Source organism: Cervus elaphus, chromosome 15 (assembly GCF_910594005.1).
Source record: "Cervus elaphus chromosome 15, mCerEla1.1, whole genome shotgun sequence".
In the NCBI taxonomy this organism is placed as follows: Eukaryota; Metazoa; Chordata; class Mammalia; order Artiodactyla; family Cervidae; genus Cervus; species Cervus elaphus.
In genome coordinates, this window is record NC_057829.1 from 47,657,577 (window position 1) to 47,668,522 (window position 10,946).

At 41.0% G+C, this 10,946-nt stretch overlaps 1 pseudogene; it reads right to left on the reverse strand.

Annotated features, from left to right (window-relative positions):
• Positions 1 to 305: 305 nt before the first annotated feature.
• Positions 306 to 1,775, reverse strand: LOC122708536 (annotated as a pseudogene).
• Positions 1,776 to 10,946: the final 9,171 nt, after the last annotated feature.

Below are 10,946 nucleotides of genomic sequence, written 5' to 3' on the forward strand. Positions count from 1 at the left end.
TCCAAATTGAACACTTAAAGGCAATTGTCATCTTAAAGTACTAGGTTTAGGACTAAGTTAAAATATACATGTATTTGTCTCCTCCTTGATTGATATAAGATTGTTACTGTTGCTTCTTCAGAGAACCATATAATTTATATCCTAACCCCCCCAAAAAAACCCCAAAAACTCAATTTGCTTAAAAATGAGCAATAATGGGCAATATTGGGGCAAAAAATTGTTTCCTCTCCATCCCTCCTCCTATACCCCTTGTCATTTTAGCTTACAAGATTTACAGCATCGTTCCAGCCTTCACAGCTACAGCTTTAGGAACGATCCCTGGATATACTTTCCATGAAGAAGTTTAAAAACCTTTTCTTGAGGACTTTGTCCAGATAGCCCAGAAGCTGGCTCTTAGAGGGGATGTCTGCCAATTATGGAGGTGGTTCTTGAAGATGATGGTCTTCATGGTCACGTAGCACATGGGGATCAAGTTCAGCGAGCTGGAGAGCACCTTCTTATCATCCAATAGGCGCTTGAAGCTGGGCAGGTTCCGGATGGCAGTGATCTTGCCATCCTAGCCATCCTCCTTACCTCACTTGGTGCCTGCCTCAATCCTGTTCTTCTTCCTCTTCTTGCACTCGTGCTGGGCCACCTCATACTTAGACAACTCCTCCATCTTGGTGATGCCTTTGGGCTGGTTCCACTGCAGCTGCCGAACATTGGTGCATAGCATCTTCTTTTTGTGTATTAACTCCTCGCAGGAAATCAACCATGTGAGTGGCTGCAGCTTCAATCACAACTTTTTCTCCTCCCTGGTGACCTTGTGCTTAGCCTCCTTCTCCTTGTCCTTGCCTAGGAAGGCAGGCACCAAGTTGTAGTCACCTGTGGTTTTCTTGCACTGCTTCCACTCCTTGAGCTTCTGCAGGCTTATGTCCATATGTGCGAACTTCAGCTCTATCTCCACAGCATGGTAGTCTTAGTTGAGAACCAGCTGATGAACATCTCACTGTCCTGGTCATACTTCTCTCTCTTGTAGTTGTCACACAGGGGCAAGTAGTCCAGCTGATGCTGCTCAGCCAACACTTCCTGGGGAGTCTGGAAAGCTTCCATGTGAGCAGCCATATCCTCCCAGTTTCCAAAGCCAAACTGCTCAGTGGCATCCAGCAGCAGCTGTCCTTGTGGCCACCAGCTGGTAGTGTGACCGCGTCCAAGCTTGTTCTGCTGGCTGCATGACAGGCCAATGAATTGGAGAGGAGGTGTTGAGGCAAGGTGTTATTTGGCGATTTGGCTGACCAAGAAGATGGCAGACTAATGTCTCAAAATAGCTATCTTCTCCTGGATACCAGGTTCTTTTATGGGTCAGAGATGGGAGGAGAAGGGGAAACAAAGTATAAAAGCTGTTAATCTTGCAAATATCTCCTAGAATGGCAAGTCTCAAGCAGGAGACGTGTTCATTTCTTCCTTCTTGCCATCCACAGGTGGGCAGGATCATGAACAAAGGCACTTTAGTTTAACAGGGATAGAGGCAGAATTCTCTGAGGCAGGCCATTATGTATGATTATAATAACTGAAGCAACAAAAAGGCATGTCAAAGAAACACTTCCAACATGGAATCAGAACTGACTTTTCCTTGTAACAGTAGCCAAGATAGCGGCAGTGGTGGCTGATCTCTGTACCAGCTGAGAAGCACTCAGAGCACACAGCTCAATGTCCTGGCAGGTGATGCAGCAGAAGTGCAGTGGGCTCACCTCCACCCAGCAGTACACACAGTACTTCTTACCAAGTTCCCCCATCTTCCCCCACCTGCTGCCTTGGCCCCCGCCACTGCCACCCTCTCTGCATTTTTTAAAATTGAGGATACAAAGGTATTCTCAAGCAAAATAAAATTCAAACTTTATTATTTTAAACATATAAACCCATAGATGTTGTTCAGTCGCTAAGCCAGGCTCCACTCCTTGCAACCCCATGGACTGCAGCATGCCAAGCTTATCTGTCCTTCACTATCTCCTGAAGTTTGTTCAAACTCTTGTCCATTTACCTCAATCAAAAATTATCTGAATCTCTTAATTAGAAGGTAGAAAACTAAGTAAAGTGTCCCATTTTTAATGTGGATTGATATGCTTTATAAATATAGTCTTCCTCTTCTTCCCTCTCCTGGAATTGTATACATATATTTGACACAACTGAACTTTATTATAAAAGATGCATAATTATATAGGGTCCTAAAGTCTTATTTTACCATTTACTTATTTATATTATCTTCTATTTTGGAAACAAAATATAAAATCTGAGGTTAAAATAATTACTTTAGAAAGAAAACAAGGTTGTATTGTAAGGAATATCTTAATTCTGCTTTGTGTCAAGATATGAACATCATATATGCTGCTGCTAAGTCGCTTCAGTCGTGTCCAACTCTGTGCAACCCCATAGATGGGAGCCCACCAGGCTCCCCCATCCCTGGGATTCTCCAAGCAAGAACACTGGTGGGTTGCCACTTCCTTTTCCAATGCATGAAAGTGAAAAGGGAAAGTGAAGTCTCTCAGTCGTGTCCGACTCTTAGCGACCCCATGGACTGCAGCCTACCAGGCTCCGCCGTCCATGGGATTTTCCAGACAACAGTACTGGAGTGGGGTGCCATTGCCACCACATATGAATGGAGCACAAATAACAATGCAAAAGTATACTCTACTGAAAGTATAATTAGACCTATAATTTAACACACTGTATTTTAATTGTTTTCCTTTAACAAATGAATCACTCATTTTTCCTGAAGTTTGGTTAACATTTTCATTATCGTTAAATACATATAAGATTTTCTGTTTATATGTAGAATATTTTATAGTAACTATACTTTTTCACAATAACTTTAAAAAAGAAGCCTCAGATGTTCATATTACAAGTATATGACTTTTCCCTAATATGTGTAATATATTAAACTTTCAAAAACTAAAATATGTGAGATCATGAACCCTCAACATTAAGTAAAGTAAGCCACAACCAAATAATACTTTGAAATATAGAACAAGTTAATCAGAAGGATAGTTTTCATATTAATATGGAGTAGGAAAAGTCATGGTTTATCAGCAAATTCATTTATTATGGAAAGTTTCAATTGTTATGTGTGTTTCCAAAATATGAATGCTATCATTGAGACAAGATAATAGTTTAACATAAAGATACAGACACTCACACACAAATACACTCCAAACTTAAAAACTGTTGGGCTTAAAAGGACACTATCAACAGAATGAAGAGGGAACCTACAGACTGAGAGATAATACTTACAGATCAAATTTCTAACAGGGGATTAATCCAGAAAATACAGAGAACTCCTACAACAACAGCAATCAGATTTAAAAATGGGAAAAAGACGTGAATGTTTTTTCAGAAATGATATATAAACGACCAACAAGCATATGAAAAGATGCTCAATATCATTAATACTAGAGAAATTCATATCAAAACAATGAGATATCACCTTGTCACAGGAAGGGGAACCCCTTCCAGGGCCTGAAAGAGGGTTCTTGTCTAACACTCGGAAATTAATTATCTGGGGAGACATACATCCTGACAAAGCAAGAGACTTTATTGGCAAGGGGTGCCTGGGTGGAGAGCAGGAGGGTAAGGGCAACCAAGAGGTCTGCTCTGCCACCTGGCTTACAGCCTCGGGTTTTATAGTAATGGGATTAGTTTCCAGGCTGTCTTTGGCCAATCTTTCTGACTCAGAGTCCTTCCTGGTGGTACACATATTGCTCAGCCAGTATGGATACCAGCAAGAAGGATTCTGAGAGGTAGTAAGAAACATGGCATCTCCTATTGACCTTTCCCAAACTCTTTGGGTTAGTGGTAGTTTATTGGTTCCATGTTCCTTATCAGGACCTCCTGTCATAAAATAACTCATGCAAATGAATACTGTGGTGCCTGGCCAGATGGGTTGTTTCAGTCAATGTATCCCCTAAAAACTTCGCACTTGCTAGAAAGATTATTATCAATAAGACAAAGTAATAAGTGTGAGCAAGGATGTAGAGAAATAAGAACATTGTACCTTATAAAGGGGAATGTAAAGTGGTGCAGCTGCTACGGAAAGCAATATGGTGACTGACCAAGAAATCAAAATAGAATTAACATATGTATTGGTCTGCTCAGGCTGCCATAGCAAAATATCACAGACTGGGTGGCATTAAATAACAAAAATCTATTTCTCACAAATCTGGAAGTAGAGCAATTCAAGAGCAATGTACCAGTAGATTTGGTTTATGGTAGGAACCCTTCCTGGCTTGCAGATGGTTACCTACATTCAGAAAAAGAGAGAGAGAGAGAGAGAGAGAAAGAAAGACAGGGGCTAAGGAGAGGGGAAGTTTTTTGATGGGTGTAGAGTTTCAGTTTTGTAAGATGAAATGGTTCTGGAGCTCTGTCGCACAATAATATACATAAACTTAGCACTCCTCAACTGTATACTTGAAAATGGTTAAAATGATAAATTTCATGTAATGTGTTTTTTACCGCAGTTAAAGATAAAAATGTTCAATTAGGTCCCATTTTTTTTAATATTTGCTTTTATTTCCTATATTTTAAGAGACAGGTCCAAGAAATTATTGTTATAAGTTATGTCAAAGTATGTTCTGCCTGTGTTTTCCTCTAGGAAGTTTACAGTATCTGATCTTACATTTAGGTCTTTAATCCACTTTGAGCTTATTTTTGTATATGATATTAGTGAAATATCATTGTTTTACAAGTAGCTGTCCAGTTTTCTGAGCACCACTTGCAGAAGAAACTTTCTCCATTGTATATTCTTGCCTCCTTTATTGTAGATTAATTGACTGTCAGTGTATGGGTTTATTCCTAGGATTTCTATTCTGTTCTACTGATCTGTGGGTCTGTTTTTGTGCCAATACCATACCAGTTTGATTAATGTAGCTTTGAAGTTGTTGGGATGCATCCTACAGGCCTACGAAGCCTATGATTGCCCAGATTCAAAACCAAAGAAAGAGCCCAGAGTCAGTCACAGACACATCAACAGTTTATTGGCTAGCAAGCTCTTACATGTCTGAAGCATGGTCCTGGAGGGACACTACGCCATATGTGGCAGATGGTGGACAGGGCATGTGGGCAGACTTTGCTCCTGGGAGGAAGAGAAGTTTACCAGTTACAGGCAGAATTGAGTCAGGCTACTTCATTGGTTACTTGGCACTCACTACCCCTCACTACCCCTTTGATGAGCTATCAATGGTGGAGATGTTCTGATCTAAGAGTTAGAACAGTCACTAGCTGAGGTGGGATAAGTAGGTAGGAAGGTCAGTCAGATAAGTAAGATGTAGGTGAAGCAAGCACTGATCAAGCAGGGGATGGACAGAGAGCAAGAGAACAATCATTTGGGGTGGCCCGACCATATACTGGCTTCCCAGGTGACTCAAGTGGTAAAGAATCTGCCTGCCAATGCAGAAGATGAAAGAGATGCAGGTTCAATCCCTGGGTCAGGAAGATTCCCTGGAGGAGGACATGGCAACCTACTCCAGTGTTCTTGCCTGGAGAATCCCATGGACAGAGGAGCCTGGTGGGCTACAGTCCACAGGATCGCAAAGAGTCAGACATGACTGAAGCGACTTAGCATGTATGTACGCACCACCATATACCAGTATAGTCTGAAGTTAGAGGGCATGATACTTATAGTTCTGTTGTTCTTTCTCAAGATTGTTTTGGCTCTTCAGGATCTTTTATGTTTCCATACACATTTTAAATTTTTGTTGTTCTAGTTCTGTAAAAGTGTCCTTGGAATTTTGTTAGAGATTTCACTGGGTCCATAGATTGCCTTGGGTTATGTGGTCATTTAAAAATATTAGTTCTTCCAGTCCATGAACACAGTATACCATTCCATCTATGGTCTTCAGTTTCTTTCATCAGTGTCTTACAGTTTTCTGAATACAAGTCTTTTACCTCCTTTGGTAGGCTTATTCTAGGTTTCTACTGTTTTGATGAAGTTGTACTGGGATTGTTTCCTTAATTTCTTCTTCTGATAGCTTTTTGTTAGTGTATAGAAATGCAAAAGATTTTTGTATCCTGCATCTTTGCATTTTGTATCCTGCAACTTTACCAAATTCACCCATCAGCTCTATAGTCTTCTGGTGGTGTCTTTAGGACTTTCTATGTATAATATCATGTCATCTGCAAACAGTTAAAATTTAACTTCTTCCTTTCCAATTTGGACTCCATTCATCTTTCTATTTCTCCTTTGCACACCAAAGGAAATCATCTACAAAATAAAAAGACAACCTATGAAATGGGAGAAATTACTTGTAAATGATATGACCCGTAAACAATTAACAGCCAACATATATAAACAGTTCATACAACTCAACATCAGAGAAATAAGCAACCCAATTTATTAACATGTATACACTGCTATATTTAAATTAAATAATAAAAAAGGTAAGCTACAAGGAAATATTTTTCAAGGGAATATAGCCAATATTTTATAATGACTATAAATGGATTATAGCCTTTAAAATTGTGAATCACTCTATTGTACACCTGTAAATTATATAATATTACAAACAACTATTGTTCAATAAAGTTTAAAAAAATAAAAAAATAGAACTTCCTCACTGAAAATAATGAGCAGAAAAGCTGAATAGACATTTCTTCAAAGGGGAAGTGCAGATGGCCAACAGGTCCATGAAAAGATGCTCAAAACTGCTAATTATTAAAGAAATGCAAATCAAAACCACAATGAGATAGTACCTCACACCTGTCAGAATGGCTATCAACAAAAAGAATGATATAATGATATTGGTGAGAATGTGGAAAACACGAAACCCTCAGACACTGTTGAAGGGAATGTAGATTGGTGCAGCCATCTGGAAAACAGTATGGTGCTTTCTTAAAAACAAATTAAAAATAGAACTTCAATTCTACTTCTTAATATACACCAAAAAACAAAACAATAATACTAAAAGATACATGCACCTGATGTTTATATCAGCATTATTTACAACTGCCAAGAAAGAAAACAACCTAATGGTCCATCAACAGATGAATGAATAAATAGATGGTGTATACACACACACACACACACACACACACACAATGGAATACTACTCAGTCATAAAAAGAATGAAAATTTTGCCATTAGCAGGAACATGGATGGACTTGGAGGGCATTATGATAAGTGAAATAAGTCAGACAGAAAAAGACAAATACTGTATGCTATCACTTATATGAGAAATATAAATAATAAAACAAACTAGAAAATAAACTAAAGAAGAAGCAGATTCATATACATAAAGAACAAACTAGTGGTTGCCATTGGGGAGGGGGAAGTGTGGGGAGTCAACATAGGGGTAAGGTATTAAGAGGTACAAACTATTTGGTATAAGTTACTTTGATATATTGTACAACATGCAAAATATAGCAAATATTTTATAATAATTATAAATTGAACATAAACTTTAAAACAACAATAAAAATTAAGTTAATATTTTAACTATCAACTGTTTCAAAATATAGATTAACAAAGCAAATATTCAATTACAGGCTATTTCCCTAAATATTTCCCTCTAAATTCCATCATTTCTCCAATATCTTTTTGAGATTCACTTTTAGCATTTTTGACCAGGATCTCCAAGTATCATGACTTAATCTATAAGAATATTAATATATATAAAATATATTCATAAATGAACAATATTTTAAAAGTAGTATTTGTGTTTTCATGTTATAGATGAATTTTCTCTAGATCTAAGGAAATGATTTGTCATAAGATTTTTTTTAATAACTAAATCAGGTCATAATAAAAGAAAATCAATATTATTTACTATCATGCAAATTTAGTCTAATTAATTACAGTTGATATGTGTAGCTCTTCTACTGTAGGTACTGCAGCAAAATACTTTCACTTAGGACAGAAAATAAATAAAATGTATCATTTAGCTTACAGAAGCAAAAACAATTATTACTCTTTCCAATATCACAGATTATATTTCTTTGATTTATCAAAGAAGGAGAGGAAAAGAAGAGGCAGGGAGGGCATCCTTAGATTAGCCGAAGGAAGCCTTGCTCTGACTGATCTAAAGCCGCATCAAAGAAGGTTGATTCTTTCAGACGCATTCAAGAGGAAGTTATTTCCTAGAGTTTTTGGAAACTTGATCCTATGATCCAAAGAGCAGATTCTCACTTCATGCTAGTAAGTATACATCTTGTTTTATCACCAGGCTCAGCTGGTAAAGAATCCGACAGCAATGCGGGAGAGCTGGGTTGGATCCCTGGGTTGGGAGGATCCCCTGGAGAAGGGAAAGGCTACGCACTCCAGTATTCTGGTCTGGAGAATTCCATGGACTGTATAGTCCATGGGGTCGCTAAGAGTTGGACACGATTGAGTGACTTTCATTTGGTAACACAACACTTGTATTTAGTTTCCAAGACTCCTAGCATTTATTTTTCAGTGTATTTTAGTTCTAACTTACGAATATAACACAAACAGACTTTGCCAAAAATATTATATTCTGAATACATCAGGTGAATTGTTGTCTCTAATGAAGTAGTCACCCTCTTACCATGGAAGAGTCGGACACGACTGAGGGACTTGCACTCACTCACTCAGGTCGCCTGTTACTTGGGGCAGGGACGCAGGTGAATCCGGTTAGAGTCAAAGGAACAACCAGGACCTGGTGATCTGGTTGAGATGAAGTGTCGGTGTCCCAGAAGGGAAACAGAGGAGGAAAGACCTCATACAGAGTTGCAGCCCTCCCTTTATGTAGGCGCTCTGCCCCAGCGCCTACCGCCCAGGCCTGGAGGACAGCGCGCTCAACGGGCGGGAGCGCGCCGACTGCAGTTCCCGACGCGCCCGGCAGCGCTGGGGGCGCCCTCGTCCCGCAGTTGGCCGCCCCTCCCGCTCGCAGATCGCAAGCTCTCAGGGAAGAGAAGGTATCCTAGCGCCGGCTCAACCAGTCGGTGCGAGAAGCTGTCAGGCATTTGCTTCCGGACGCCTAGACTACAGCCGGGATCGTCCCGGTGGCTGGCTGAGGCTGCGTGTTTGTGTCTGTCCCGGAGACCGTGCCCAGGCTCGCCGCTGGCACAGCGCGCAGAGGTTGTTGCTCAGGGGCTCAGCTTCTGGGCAGCTCCGGGCATTCGCCTGAGCGCGGGCGTTGGAGGGGACAACAGAGAGTGAGGCCTTTTCTGTGTCCTTTCGAATCACAGCCATCTAATCCTGTGTGTGTGGGTAGAGGTGGAAGTGAGGTGAGTGAAGGGAGCAACATTGCGCGCTGGAAAATCTCCCGTGAGCATTGCCGCCTTTGCGAGATCGTTCCTCTCCTGGGAAAGCGACTCAACCCCTGAGCGAGGACTAGACTCGGATTTCGTACCTACTTGACTGAGGGCGCCGCTGGTGTCGGGTCTTGCGGCGCAAGAATATCTGACCGTGAATGGTTGGGGTATCTCTTTCTTCCCAATGAACCAGCACCAGCCCAGCAGCTGAGGACAGGACACCCTGAGGTTCCTGCCCAGAAGGGAGTTCCCACCAAGTGCTTTCACGGGTTTGCTCCCACCCGACCCGAGACATGGACGCCTACCTGTTTCCCCCTCCGTCCAGGCTGCCCCTCACCCCCGTACCCTGACTCTGAGTCCGATGGAAAACCCGGGGATTCTCCAGATATTCTCCAGTCACTGGCCTCCCAGAAAGCTACAAAACCGTGGGGTGGGATGGGATCCTCTTGGTTCCAGGGAGGCAGACGCAGGCCTTCAGTTCTTTTTACTGTGATGAAGCCTTCCCCCAGCCCAAAAGCTTTTTGAGGGATGCTGAACTTGGGAGACTTTGAACCAAACGGAGTGCAAGGTATAGGCAACAACAAACCAAATTAACTCTGTCCCGGACTTCCTAGAAAGTTTCATTTATTTGAAGAAAAACTAGTTGGTTTATGCTGTTCATGTTTTCCCAAAGTCCTTGTATATTCGGCTCCCTTCCCCAATCCCAACTTCTATCTTTTGGGATGTATTCATTACAAAGAGCAAAAACACTGTCACTGTTGCCAGTTTCCAACACATTTACAGCAATGCCTCTCTAAAATAAAGTTTGGGAAGACCCTCCCAGCTCAGGGCCAGGGTCTGAGGAAGAAAACGAAACTCTTTAAACTGCAGTGTGCAGGTGACTGGTGGGTTCTCTCAGTGATCAGTCTTCCCACGCAAACCAGCACGCACACACGATCTGGTGTAGACACACACACACACACACGAGTGTTTCCTGTAGACGGCCACTAGAGGGAGGACCTTTGGGCAGTCCTGCGTGATGGCGCAAATATGGAGCCTGCTCTCAGTTTGTATTTGCCACTTTAAAAGGCTTGGACTGATTGTGATAAAGGGGAATCCACCTTGGCTAGGTTGGACATGCACAAAGGGAGAAAATGTAAGTGCTATCTTCTCTTTACAATGACAAGTCCTTTGATCTTGGGACTTCCCATTCTGTTATCCCTAGGTGGGACACTGAAAGTCACAAGGTGCCCAGAACAGAGCCTGGACACCTACTCCCTTAATTGCGTTCTTCCTGAAGGAAATTTAGGAAGGGGCTGTGGAGGTGTGAATCCTGTTTTCTGAATTATTTTTCCACACTTGTTCAATCTTACTCTATTGCTTCAAAAATATAGCAGTTACATGTTACATCATTATTCAGGCAAAGTGTAAAACTCAGTTGGAAACATACTTGGTCGTTTTACAAAGGATAAAGAAACAAAATTCCTTTTCATCACACTTCTGACTGAATTTAATTCCCTGTTGCCCACCTGGAAATGGCCACAAAACCGTTAGAAAATGCCACTTTAAGTAAATAGAAATACCATGTCCTTGTGTAAAGGCTTCTAAGTTCCTAGTGAGTATCTAAGCATGAAAATCACTTAAGAAAAAGAGTGCAGGGCTTTTTTTTTTTTTTTTTTTTCCACCTCGAATAGTTTCATCCGTTGTAACTGAATTAGGAAATACGC